We start from the raw sequence: 13344 nt of genomic DNA on the forward strand, positions 1-13344 counted from the left end.
TCGATGTAACTTTCATCCTCATACATGATTATCAAAATAGATGTTGCACCTCATCTGGGATTTCCAGTCTAAATGTTTTTCAACAGAAAATGGAATTTCTGCAAACTTGAATTTTGTCAATTTTCCACCAGCGAAATTTAAATGAAATATTTTGTTTTGGCCCAGGTTGACCAAACCCTAAATATTTTACTTTTTTCTAGCCAAATCAAATTCTCTATCGGGTAAACTGCAACACGGTCTTCTTTCTGACTGTGGTGCATCATGCAAGTCATGTGACCACAGCCTTTACTCCACACATCGATGGGCTGCTTTGCTGGAAACTCTATCATCCTCATTGTGACGGGGCGGTCCAGCCCCGCACTGGCCAAGGGGGGAGCCAGCTGGCCTGCTGGGCTGTGCAGGCCCCGCCCCCGCAGCAGTGTTGGGCATGCTCCAACTGCAGGCCAGGTATAAAGACCAGGGAAACAGATCAGTTGGGGCCAGCCTCCAGGGAGGGAGGAACTCCAACCCAACATCCGGAGCCAGAGCTGGCCCGGCCGCCGGAGCAAGAGCCACCAGGCCCGCCACCGCCGCTGTCGTCGTTACAGTCCCCCGGCCAAGCACGCCCACAATGCCGACCCCGGGGGGTAGCCCGCCCCGCCGCGGTGGACAACCCCGTCGCTGCTGCCACAAACGCTGGACCTGCCAACAGCACGGTTGCCACCAGCCCAGCGCCTGCAGGTGGGGTCTCTGTCAGCCACAGGGCTGGGGTAGGAAGCAACCCAGAGCAGGGGGCAGGGAATCTCCTTGTGGCTTCGGCGCATTTTGGGGAGATCTCCCCACCGAGCCAGTGGGGGAAACACCCACCACCAATATGACCCTGGGTTGGGGTCGGACCCCGTCTACCCCATCCACCCAGAACATGGACTAGGCCTCAGGACCTGCATTTGCTTTGAACTCGGCCTCAGGGTCTGCATTTGTTTGGACTAGGCCTTAGGGCCTGCATTTAACTGGGAGTATAACGGCCCAAGCCCGGGGCCGTGCAGGGCGGGATGGGGCGCCCCACGACGCTCATGTATTTTTTCTTTTTCTCTGACCCCCTTCCAAAGATTTCTGTCTAGGTAAGAGAAATCTGATGTACTGTTTCAGCCTGCTAGAATCCTTTTTTTTTTTTTTTTTTATTGTACGCTCCTTTTATGTTTTGCCCTATTAAATAGATTGACTTTAGCCAGATAATGACAATATACCTTGGGGAATACTGAGTGAGTTTCAGTCATGCCTTTAGCTTCCTGCTGTGCAAATCAACATTACTTCCATCCTCATAAAAGCACACAAGGGAAATAGGTAGGCAATTCAGAAATGGCCTACTGTTCCATCAAGTGCTCAAATACCATGACAATACACAGTGTATTAAATCTTAATATATAGGTAGATTAGGCAAATAGATACCACTTCCCACAGATGTTTTCTGGCATATTCCTTAGGCCATTCACAGCAACTTAAAGAAATACGTATTTTTTCAAATACTAGTGACTCTGTGAAGAAGAGCCAGTGAGACTTGAAAAGTACTGAAACCAGTTGGATGTATCAAAACTGACTGCCATGCTAACAGCTGGTAGTGGTTGTGCTTAACCCATGGTCCTGTGGTCTTGGAGCAGGGGGCTTTGAATTCCATCCTAGCTCCTGATGTGGCCACAAAGTACCAATCAATTTCCTTGCCCATGCAGTTGTTCATAGTACTATATACCTTAGCTCACATTGTTTGACTTGAGCTCAGTCAGAGAGAGAGGAAAGCAACCAAGGTTGAGACAAAGGGGGTGTGATGCTATCAGCAAATTTGTGCTCCTGAATACTAGTTTGACAATCTGACTCTGATGAACACAAAGGCTATGTCTACAGTGGCAGGTTCTTGCGCAAGAACGGCCGTTCTTCCGCAGAGTGTCCACACTGCCCGCCCACTCTTGCGCAAGAAAATTTATAGTAAAGCGTGGTAAGAGAAGGCTTCTTGCGCAAGAGCTATGCTCTTTTCTAACAAGTGTAAGCGCTCTTGCACAACAGCTCTTGCGCAAGAGGGCAGTGTGGACGTGTGGCAGGGGTTTCTTGCACAAGAAAGTCTTATGGCTAAAATGGTCATTTTCTTCGCAAGAGAGAGTCCACACTGCCATGGATGCTCTTGCGCAAAAGCACATGGCAGTGTGGATGTGTTCTTGCGCAAGGGTTCTTGTGCAAGAACCCGCCAGTGTAGACATAGCCAGAGGGACCAGGGCTACTACCCGTACAACAAAGGTGACTTGGCAGGTGCTTTGGCATTAGCAAACTCATGTCACAAGACCCGTGAAATATTCAGCGGACCGGATTTTCAGAAGGGCTGAGCCTCCAAAACTGCAGTTGAAATCAACGGCAGTTAAAAAGTTGAAACCCTGTTGTGACAATAAAGGAATTATACTTCCACGTCTTTTGAGACTCTGTTGCTCGTTATGAATTGCAACATGTCCGTACCCATCCAGCAACGCTGTTGTTCTCCTGCACACACCGCCATTGATAACTTCCTAATGACAAAGGAGACAAACCTGAGTGTGGACACACACCCAAAAGATGGCCTCTGGCCTAGATGATTACAGTGGTTCCTTCTGACTTAGAAACCATGCATGTGACTAGTTGAAAAGAAAAACACAAATGTGCTTTAAAATGTCTTCTACACTTCTTAAACTGTACAGTTCTTTCTATCAACATATTGTAACCATAAATAATCCAATGAGCCTGGTTCTACAGCCATGGAAGTTAGTGGCAAAATTCCACATGACTTCAGTAAGTGCAGAATTGAGCCCTGATAGGACTTAAGTAGCATCTGGGAAGTGAGCCTTCTATTCATGACACAAAACACCCTGGGAAAACGACAGCTGCAATTCAGATCTCTTCTTTCAACTGTGATAAATGCTCACTAGCTCTGAGAAGGCTGCTGTAATGCAGTGCTTCTTTAAACAGGGTGTAGTGGGTCAGCTGTGTTTGCCGACAGGAAGAGGAAGCTGGAGCACAGAAAAAAAAAAGCAACCAGGGCAGCGTGGGAGGAAGTGAAGAGTTGTGTGGCTGCTAATTGTGACTTAATCCAGCACAACATGAAGAAAGTGTAAGCAAGGGAGAATTTTATAAAGTACTCTCCACTGTGCCCAAGCAGAGACAGGAGCTGGGTGTAAACAAAGCCGAAATTGAAAGCAAGAAACTAACTCACTCCTATTATAAAGCTAGTTGTTTCCTGCCACAGCCTGGTGAGTGGGAAATGCCTGTGTGAAACTGTATGCAAGTATATAACAATCCTAATTCATTAGCAGTAGAGGTTCTTGATGTATGATAACTAGGAAAGTCCCATGTGAAAACAATATTCTAACAGCCTAAGTGAACTTTCACATCCTATCTGGAGCTTAGTGGCATGAGTTATGCTATGTCCTGAACTAACATTTGAAAGACCTGCATTTCATTGCAAGGCCCAGTCAATGTCCTCTGGTTAGCAGTGTTGCAGAACTAATGCACCTGCCTTCTGTAAGGGGGATGAAGTCTAATGCTGCTCAGCATGGAGCTTACCCTGAGCTACTTAAGGAACTGTATTAATGAAATCTCAAGAGTCCTTTCCAAGAATGCTTCTTGGTCAGCAGGGTTAACTCTTCTTCCTCTCTAATGTTGCAGGTGTACTCTGAAAAGTACTAATATAACAATTGCAACTTTTTACACAACAGTGATAATACTCCCAGTGTTTATTACTGCTGTCATAGACTTGGGTGAAGCTATCTGCTATCTTGCTTTTTTCCTGGTAACATTGCAGAATCCACACTGTTAAATAGAAATGAAGTTGATTATGTTTCAGATTATATATGAATAGGCTAATTTGGTATGTTCTAATTTGACTTGCACAGGTGCTATCAAAGGCAGCATTTGGTCTGCAGATCCTTTGTCACTGGAGATGATGATGAATGGGAAGGAAAAAACTCAGCTTGATGCCCATATCACAGAGAGAGAGTTTGCAAGAGTATATGTGACATGTGAGTAATAAATGTTTGAACTATTAAATTGAGCACTGGTGATTTGCAAATCACTGAGAGACAATAAACTTAGAACCCCCATGTTGCTATTTCAATAGCTGCCATATTGTAGCTGGAGTGTGCTCTAAAGATGCAAGTATTTTTTTCTTTTTGCTCGTGGACACAGAAAGATACTATATGTTTGCAGATAGTTTCATGCAAAGTTAATCATTTAATCCATTTAACTTCAGTGTGTGCCTTGGAACTGAAAATCTAAGCAGCTCTGAAAATATAAGCTAAGGTAGATATTTGTGGTTTAGTTTTTTTTCTGAACAGAATGCACCACCATTATATTAGTCAGTCACACTCAAGTGTGTACCCCCTACCATAAAACTGTGATTCTCAATGCAGCTTATTAGTCAGATATTTCATATGTTAACATTTATAATGGACATGTCTCAGTGTATTTAAAGAAGACCATATAGGAAATCTGAATTAAGACTTCTTCAGTGCTCATAACCAAAAGGAAAGGAAATGGGGAATTCTATGAATGTCTGTTAAACTGTGGCGTGAGCTCCTTAAAATAAAGATAAGTCCTTGCTCATTTCCTCCTAATTTTAAATGCAGGTGCTGCAGAGAACAAATTAGTGAGTGTATGTATGTATGTATGTATGGATATGTATCTACTGCTGCCCCCTCCTGGGTGGAATTAGGACTGTTCAACTACATGGCGCTACACTCTTAAGAGCAAAGAAAGTGTCTCCTTTACTCAAGAACAGTGTTTTTGAAGGAACTTCTGAATTCAGACTTTGCTTACTCCAAGATCAGTGTGGCCATGTTGGACAGTGTGAATGTTAGCTTGGTAGCTGCTATAAATTGTTAAGATTAAAGCTAGGTGGGAAGGGCAACAATGTGGGAGAGAAGTTACCTCTAGCTCATGCTCATGGTGTAGTCACCTGTTTAAAAAATGGCATATTAAACCACAAGTGACTGGGACCAATTACACTAATATTTTTCAGTTAAAGAAACTAATATATTGCACAATGAGACAGCGCATGTTGCTCTCAGCACATGCAGTGTGTTGTAAAACCACATGCCCAAATAAAAACTCTGCTAAAGAACACAGGGTTACTCAAAACAAGGGCCAGTTCAGACTTCTCATTCTTCCACTAACTGCAGTAGCCATGTCAAATCAGCCAGACAAATCTGTTCCATTTTAGTAGGTAGAACTTCCATATTCAGTATTGAGATGTAAAATAAATCACAATAGCTAGGTACTACGGTGAAAGGCACATTCACTGTAGACAGACACTTAGCTATCATATATATAGTAGCCCAATGTCTGTGACTCTGTAACGCTGAAATGCTGGCTGTTCCCTCTGGGCGGTGCTGTTGCCTGAGTCACGTCCTTCGCCTCCTGCCATGGTGCTTGGCTGACTTCTGTGCCGCTCAGCCGGGCCGCCGCGGGGGAGCCCAGATAGCTGCTTGCTCCCCCGTGGCAGCCTAGCTGAGCGGCACGGAAGTCAGCCAAGCACCATGGCAGGAGGTGAAGGGGGGTGGGGTGATGACATGTGGCATGACAGCGGCTCCAGGCCCCGCCCCCTGGCCATGAACGTCACTGCCCCGCCCCCCTTCTGCACCGCTTAGCTGGGCCACCGTGTGGGAGCAAGTGGCGCAAGTGACCGTTTGGGCTCCACTTCTGCCTCCTTGCAGGAGGAATAACAGGTAGTTGGAATTACAGCTTTAATTCAAACTACCGGGTCCCTGCTGCGTGTAGCCACGGGCAGTTAGTCCGGATTAGTGGCATTTAAAAATGGTGACCAGACGGGAAGATGCAAATAAAGCCTGGAATATTTAAATCCCGGGCTTCATTTGCAACTTCGAATGCCTACATTAGCTTCCCTACTTCAAACTAGGGGGCTAGTGTAGACATACCCCTAATGTTTCCCCTTCTTCTTCTCCACAACCAGCATCATGAGATGTAGAAATAATAAACATGCCATATGCTGTCTTCTGACACACTGAAACACTGAGATTAAAATACAACCCTGCAGAATATACATTTAATCAATGCTGTTGGGTAATAAAAAATGGAAAGAGGTCACTTCTTTCTGTGCAAAATCTTTTTCAGTGTAATGTATGTGAATGGTTTGGATTGAAAGAAAAGACACTGAGTCAGTCTGACCTCAGATTACATAGGTTTTGTACAAAAACCATTTGGCAGTTGTGCTCTGATGGTGGTCAAGGGGAATATCAGAAATTACAGGGCATCGGGTGTCTGACGTCCCTTTTAATGCTCTTGCTTACGTGTGAGACTTACTGCTGAGGCTCTGAGAGCTGCTCTGTTTTCCAACACAATCAAGGCACTCCCAATACCTGAAATGGTACTTTGTAAAATGCTTTAGGTTATCTTGCGTCTCAAAGACATGTGTACACCTAAATTCTAGTTTCTTCGTCAGTAGTTTTAAGTATACTTAAAGGAGCTGAATGCATGCCGAAGCCTCATTTGTTTTGCCAGAGCCCGATTGCTATTGCTAGAACTGCACTACTGACTTTGAGCATTTTTCATATCATCTCAGCCAGTTAATGAAAACTTTGGGGGTCCCACTGTGCGTCCGGATTTCTGTGCCTCATTCTGCTATGCCTATAGATGGGCCTCAGGCCTATGCTATCTCTGTGGTGGTAAAGAGCCCCTCAGACATCCAGGTGCCTGGCACCAAACAGCAAGTTAACTCCCATAACAGAGTTACTGACTGACCCCCCACTGTTTCAGAGACCTGGGGTCTCCTCCTCTCTGCTCATCTTCTCGGCACCTTCCCTGTCTGTGGTCTGGCACTAGGATGCAGGCTGGCAAGGCACCAAGTAAGCTTTCCTGCTTTTGCTGTTTATGCTCCTGGCTGGCTAGCGTATGTGCTCGCAGCCTTTGCATGCACTGCCAGATACGTTGTCATAGGTTTATAGAGTTTAGTGGATGGGGCCACTACAGGTAGGGAGGGAGCTAAAATGAAGTCCTGCCCACTCGTCTCTGTAGAGTGTCCCAAATAAACCTAGTGTTGACCCTGACCATAGAAAGTAGCTTTCTACAGCAGACCAGGATTTATGATGATGAATGTTCACAATGTGCTTGTTTCCTTGCCAGTACTCAGATAGCTTTTCCTATTCGTTGCTGTTTCACGGCAGAATAGGAATCTTGCTGTTAGAGGGCTAAACCTGAATGTTTGTGCACTGAAATCTTTGCTATCCGTGCCTTGCAAGTGGTTGGTTTTATTCATATAGAATGCTTTCCCTTGGGGAAAAAAGAACAATAGTTCTTACACTGTCTGTTCTCCGAACAAACATTTGATGTTATTCAGGTGCTTTTAACATATAGTAACTACTACCTGGCAAATAAAACTAGAATTGGAAGAAGCCCCAGCATCACAATTTCCTCTACATGCCGTGAGGATGTATCCATCTCTGCTACGTACAATTTCAGTACTAATTAGAGCTGGGTGACATTTTTTGAATTTTTAATTTTCTTGATTGTTTGTCATCCCAGTTCCAGATATTGATGTGAAACCGGGATGATTTTTTCATACACTATTTTTCAAATAGCTGTAAGATCTGGTCATTTTTCTTGGTGGTCGTGGTGGTAACTTTTTGACAGAAAAAAGTTCTCATTTTTCCAAATAGCTCTGTTGCTAATACTATCAATTATTTTGTTCTTCCAATAGTTCCACAGATTTGCATGAATAAAAGGGAATCAGTCTGATTTGTTTTAATCTCAGACCTGTGTGACTTCACAGCTTTCAAAGGAGTTATTCGCTGAATTATGCCAGAGTTAGATCAGCATTTGGCCCACTGTCCCTGGTTTGAAGAGCTTATCAACATGAAAATGACAAGTCATAGGTATGGTGTACTTTAGGGATGGGGAACCATTTTGGGGTGGGGAGTGTCAGTGACCCACAGAAAAATCAGTCGGGAGCCAGGGGCTGTGAGGAGGCAGCGGGGGGCTGGAGTGCCAGGGCAGACTCCCCAGTGCTAGGGGAGGTCCTAAGCCTTGGGGGACAGATCCAGGCAACCCAGGGGCTGCATCTAGCCCCTAGGCCTTAACCTCCCCACTCCTGGTGTAGTGGAAAGGGAGGGCAAAGATTACAGTAATTAGATCACCCTGGATGGCAAATGGAGGCAAAAATGTTCATTCTGGCCCTGTCTGAGTCCCCTAGTGGAAGGGACATTCTATCACAGCAGATTTCCTTCACAATGGACTTTTAGGGTATGTCTACACTATGCACTTATTTCGAAATAAGCTATTCTGGAAGAAATACTCCAAAATAGCTTATTTTGAAATAGCACATCTACACTACAGGGAAGCCTCAAAATTAGTCCAAGGCAGGCTTCCCTAATGTGACTCCCCTAACAGAGCCCCAGGAGGCACTAAGTAATTAGTTTGAATGGCCCTGGGAAGAAGCTTTCGAAATAGCAGCAGTGGAACGTCCACACTACAGCTATTTCAAAATAGCTGTTTCAGAATAAGTGTTATTCCTCATGGAACGAGATTTACAGAAGTCAGAATAAGCTGTCCGTTATTTTGAATGTATTTCAAAATAACAAAATTGCTGTGTAGATGCTCGCACTGTTATTTCGAAATAACATCAGTGCTGGGTAGATGTACCTTTAGTTACTGGAGGCTCAGCATGCTAGTTTGTACCAACTGAACCCCGCATCAATAGTGTGTAAATCTAGCTTGTAGCAAGCCTTGGCTGCAGCCCAGACCTCAGCCTGTCAGAAACATGAAGCGGAGTGGAGGAGACCTGATATGGACACAAGAATGTTTTTCAAAGATTTGAGATTTATTGAATTTATTTAGCACAAATAATACTGTCCATAATCTTATTCAGTATTTCACAAGTTCCCAGGCCAATGGATGCAGTTATCTAAATAGATACTACTTCATGTTCCTGTTAGTAGCTAAGCTCCTACAGACAGGGGATTGATTACAGCTCCTACCAGGAGCCTTGCTCATTCATTTCTTCTGTTTGTTCATGGAAGATGGTGAATGCTATGCTCCATGTTTGGACACACAAGATCTACTCTAGGGAGTTCTGCTGCCCTAGGCATATCTGCAGATATCCATTTCTGCTATTGATATAGTCACCCATGTAGTTGCTGAGTTGTTTTGCTGTCTCTTATATTTTTACCGTCTAATAAGTTCTGCTGACATGGACTAGATTTGTTCTCCAGGCAGTATATCAGTCCTGAATCATGAATCCCTTCCAGTCTTTAACTCTCTGAAAGCTGTGTCGCATCTTGGATGCTGCAACAGCTGCAACTATTTTAGTTGCCAGTGAAGTGACTTGGCACAATTTAAAAAAAAAAGAAATCAGTGAATTCCTGTGAGGGAAGTGTTCCCATCCCTGTGCTCCTTCAATTCCTGGAGGGCCTTACCGTTTGTTCCAGAGTCCTACAGCTTCCAGTCAGAGCAAACAGGTGTGCTGAAGCTTACAGTCACATTTTCACTCCAATGCTTGGATGCAAAAGCAATAGGCCGGAGTCATTTTTTGAGGAATGGGGCGAGCAGAGATCTGATATTACCCACTTCTGTATTTTTCAGACATGAGGACCATGTTAACAGTTTGTAAGAAGGCCCGTCAGCTCAGGTTATCCTGTGACATTCTCTTCCAAACTTATTTCTAGTCTTAAATTCTACAGCATGTGTCACACACAGCTGGGATGCTTTATAGCAGTACAGAACGATACAATTGGAACGATTCCCTTGAAGATTGCTTTACTCCCATATATAACCCAGCCAAGACAAAGGAAGAAAAAGAATGTAAAGAAATAAATCCAAAAACATGTGGTTAGCGTTTTTCACTTGGGCTGGTTTTTGTTTTTTAATTTAGGAAAAGATTTTTCCCTAACTTTTATATGTATATTTTTCTTCGTGGGACACCAGTGCTGCTTGCTGAAATTTATGCCTGAAGCAGGTGTGTTTTAGAGTATAGGCTTTTCCTGCTATCCAGGCCTACATCTGTGTCCTCTCTGTATATACTTTTTTCTATATTTCTAAATGGCAAAGAGAATGATCCCAGAGCTCAGAATAGGAGATGTTCCCATACGGAGGAAGCTGTGTTTCAGTGCAATGTCTGGGTTTGTCGTGAGGGAAATGGAAAAATTAGTATTTACTGCTTGGGTGCATACAGAGTGAATTGCCAAATCACTGCCTTTGGGGTTTGGGTTTAACCCTTTCTTGTTACTGTGTGGGGATTGTCCATAAGCATGACAGCAAGTCTGAGAAGTGTCTTCTGATTTCCTGCTGGTCTCTGTTCCTACTCACTCTGCCTTTGTCCTTAAGCACAATAGGGCCAAGTCTGCTCTTTGGTACGTCAGTGAAATCATGTCAGTTGTGTGGGTGTAACTGAAGGCAGAACTTGGTCTAGTGCATTTATGCCATGCAAGAAACAAAGGCCTAATAAATTCAGATTTATTTAAATCCTAAACACCGTAAATCAGCTGTTTTCAGTGCTCCAGAAGCCCTAGGAAGGTAGCGAAGGAGTTGGTCAGAGGAGCCACCAGCGGGGGAGAGCAAAGGAGAGCTCAACACCAGTGGGTGACCAGCACCCGCTAATTATTCCACATGGCTGCTCCAGACCCAGTGCATATGATGCAAGAGCCCCCAGCTTTCCAGCATGAATAAAGTGAGAGGTGGTCTGAGCTTTCTCTGACCACCACCAAGGATATGACCCTAATCACCTGAAACCCTTCCTCCATCTTCACCTCTGCCACCCTTCTCCCTGGGATCAAAGGCTTCCTCTGTTATCAGGAAATACAGTTAGTTCTCAAAGTGTGCTGCTGTACTAAAGGTTAAGTGTTTAAGCTGTGGTAATGGATTGGGTCCTTGCACAGAGGCTGACAAAGGGACAGCTGCCTTGGGAAGAGACCAATATGTCTACACTACACTGATATATCAAAAAAAGGTGCGCAAAATGCGTCCCTCAATTTGGGTACCTTTTTCCGATAGTTTTTTCGGAAGAGGCTTTTCTGAACTTTGGCCTGTGTACACTGGGCCAAATTTCAGAAAAGACTTCTCTTTTGGAAGAGCCCTTCTTCCTCGTGGCACAAGGAAGACAGGGCTTCTGAAAGAGCATGTCTACTCTTCTGCAAAAAAAAAAAAAAAGCAGAAGAGCAGACGCGTTCCCTGGATGCGGTGGAGTTTTTCCGGGATTCCTCCAGTATCCTGGGAAAACCCTATAGTGTAAACATAGCCCAAGAGCCTAGAGAGCTCTGTGGAGCTTCTTATGCAAAAGAAAGTAGTGCAGGATCTCAGTAGCACAACTTGCTTGGGGGACCTAATAAAGTCCCAGGAAAGGGTCAGAAAAGCCTGAGGAAGCCTGGATATAAGAGGGAAGGGCTGAATTTTGTTTAATAATAATAATCTCAGGAAAGGAGACATTAGGGTTAAATTCACCATTGTGTTTGAGTGTACTGTGTCAGCCTAGAGGAAGAAGGGAACGTAGGAACTACCTTACTGAATCAGACCATGATCCAGCTAGTCTAGTACCGTGCTGCCAAGAAGGACTAGCACCAAAGGCTTCAGGGGAAGTTGTATAAAATTTCTTTGATAGGATAACGAGCCTTGTGGATAAGGGAGAAGCGGTGGATGTCATATACCTAGACTTTAGTAAGGCATTTGATACGGTCTCGCATGATATTCTTATTGATAAACTAGGCAAATATAACTTAGATAGGGCCACGATAAGGGGGGTGCATAATTGGCTGGATAACCGTAGTCAGAGAATTGTTGTTAACGGTGCTAAATCCTGCTGGAAAGGGATAACAAGTGGAGTTCTGCAAGGGTCTGTTTTGGGACCCGTACTGTTCAATATCTTCATCAATGATGTAGATATTGGGATAGAGAGTACGCTTATTAAGTTTGCAGATGATACCAAACTGGGTGGGGTTGCAACTTCTTTGGAGGATAGGGACATAATTCAAAATGACCTTAGCAAGTTAGAGAAATGGTCAGAGGTAAACAGGATGAAGTTTAATAAAGAGAAATGCAAAGTGCTCTACTTAGGAAGGAACAATCAGTTCCATACATACAAGATGGGAAGCGACTGTCTAGGAAGGAGCATGGCGGAAAGGGACCTACGGGTCATAGTGGACCACAAGTTGAATATGAGTCAACAGTGTGATGCTGTTGCAAAAAAAGCAAATATGATTCTAGGTTGTATCAATAGGTGTGTTGTAAGTAAACTCGTGAAGTCATTCTGCCGCTCTACTCTGCACTAGTTAGGCCTCAGCTGGAGTACTGTGTCCAGTTCTGGGCGCCACATTTCAAGAAAGATGTGGAGAAATTGGAAAGGGTACAGAGAAGAGCAACAAGAATGATTAAAGGTCTAGAGAACATGACCTATGAAGCCAGGCTTCATGAACTGGGCTTGTTTAGTTTGGAAAAAAAGAAGATTAAGGAGGGGCATGATAGCGGTTTTCAAATATCTAAAAGGGTGTCACAAGGAGGAAGGAGAAAATTTGTTCCTCTTGGTTTCTGAGAACAGGACAAGGAGTAATGGGCTTAAAATGCAGCAAGGGAGGTTTAGATTGGACATTAGGAAAAAATTCCTAACTGTCAGGGTGGTCAAATATTGGAATATATTGCCAAGGGAGGTGGTGGAATCTCCCTCTCTGGAGATATTTAAGAACAGGTTAGATAGACATCTGTCAGGGATGGTGTAGATGGAGCCTGGTCCTGCCTTGAGGGCGGGGAGCTGGACTCGATGACCTCTCGAGGTCCCTTCCAGTCCTATGATTCTATGAAGTAGACTGGGGTGATGTAATCTCATCCCTATAGTTAGAGCTGAAGCGCATGGTAGCATGTCCCTTCCTACATTTCCTAGCATTACTACTATAACCTCAAGTTCGGCAATGCATCCATTGACAGCAAGTGGCGCCCTTGTGTGCCATGCAGTCTTCTATACTGCGGACTACTTCCTCCTCCCCACCCTATTTGGGACTCACATTCATCTCAGGAGATGCTAACAGGCAACTGTTTGAGAACTTAGGGATTGCATTTGTGCTTGAGTGCCCGTGTGCACTGGCTGCAAAGAGGCATGAGGAAGTCTCCTTAGCTTTTCTCTTCCCACCCTCTACTGAGCACATGAGCAAGGATCAGGTTCAATCCAGCACTTTGAATTCCTGAGCCATTTCCATGATAGATGAGTTTGTAATCCACAAATGGAAGATTTGCTGACTAGCTGCAGGAAGGAAGAGTTGGGCCCTTCACCTCAGTTTTAATGTTTGAACTTGAGAGGAGCCAATACTGCAGGGCTTAGCTATGGAGCCAAACTCACCTAAAGTTTGGAGTGTTTGGATC

General features: G+C 44.3%; 1 long non-coding RNA gene across 2 annotated transcripts in view; it reads left to right on the forward strand.

The window, feature by feature from the left end:
- The first annotated feature begins 2976 nt into the window (after positions 1 to 2976).
- The window catches only part of LOC112546771 (uncharacterized), a 76563-nt gene continuing 66195 nt past the window's right edge, over positions 2977 to 13344 (forward strand). For both annotated transcript variants that reach the window (XR_012901600.1, XR_012901601.1), the window contains exons 1-2: positions 2977 to 3245; positions 3888 to 4013. This is a non-coding gene — a long non-coding RNA (uncharacterized LOC112546771). The remainder of the gene's footprint in view (positions 3246 to 3887; positions 4014 to 13344) is intronic.

This window comes from Pelodiscus sinensis, chromosome 2 (assembly GCF_049634645.1).
Source record: "Pelodiscus sinensis isolate JC-2024 chromosome 2, ASM4963464v1, whole genome shotgun sequence".
NCBI classification, from domain to species: domain Eukaryota; kingdom Metazoa; phylum Chordata; order Testudines; family Trionychidae; genus Pelodiscus; species Pelodiscus sinensis.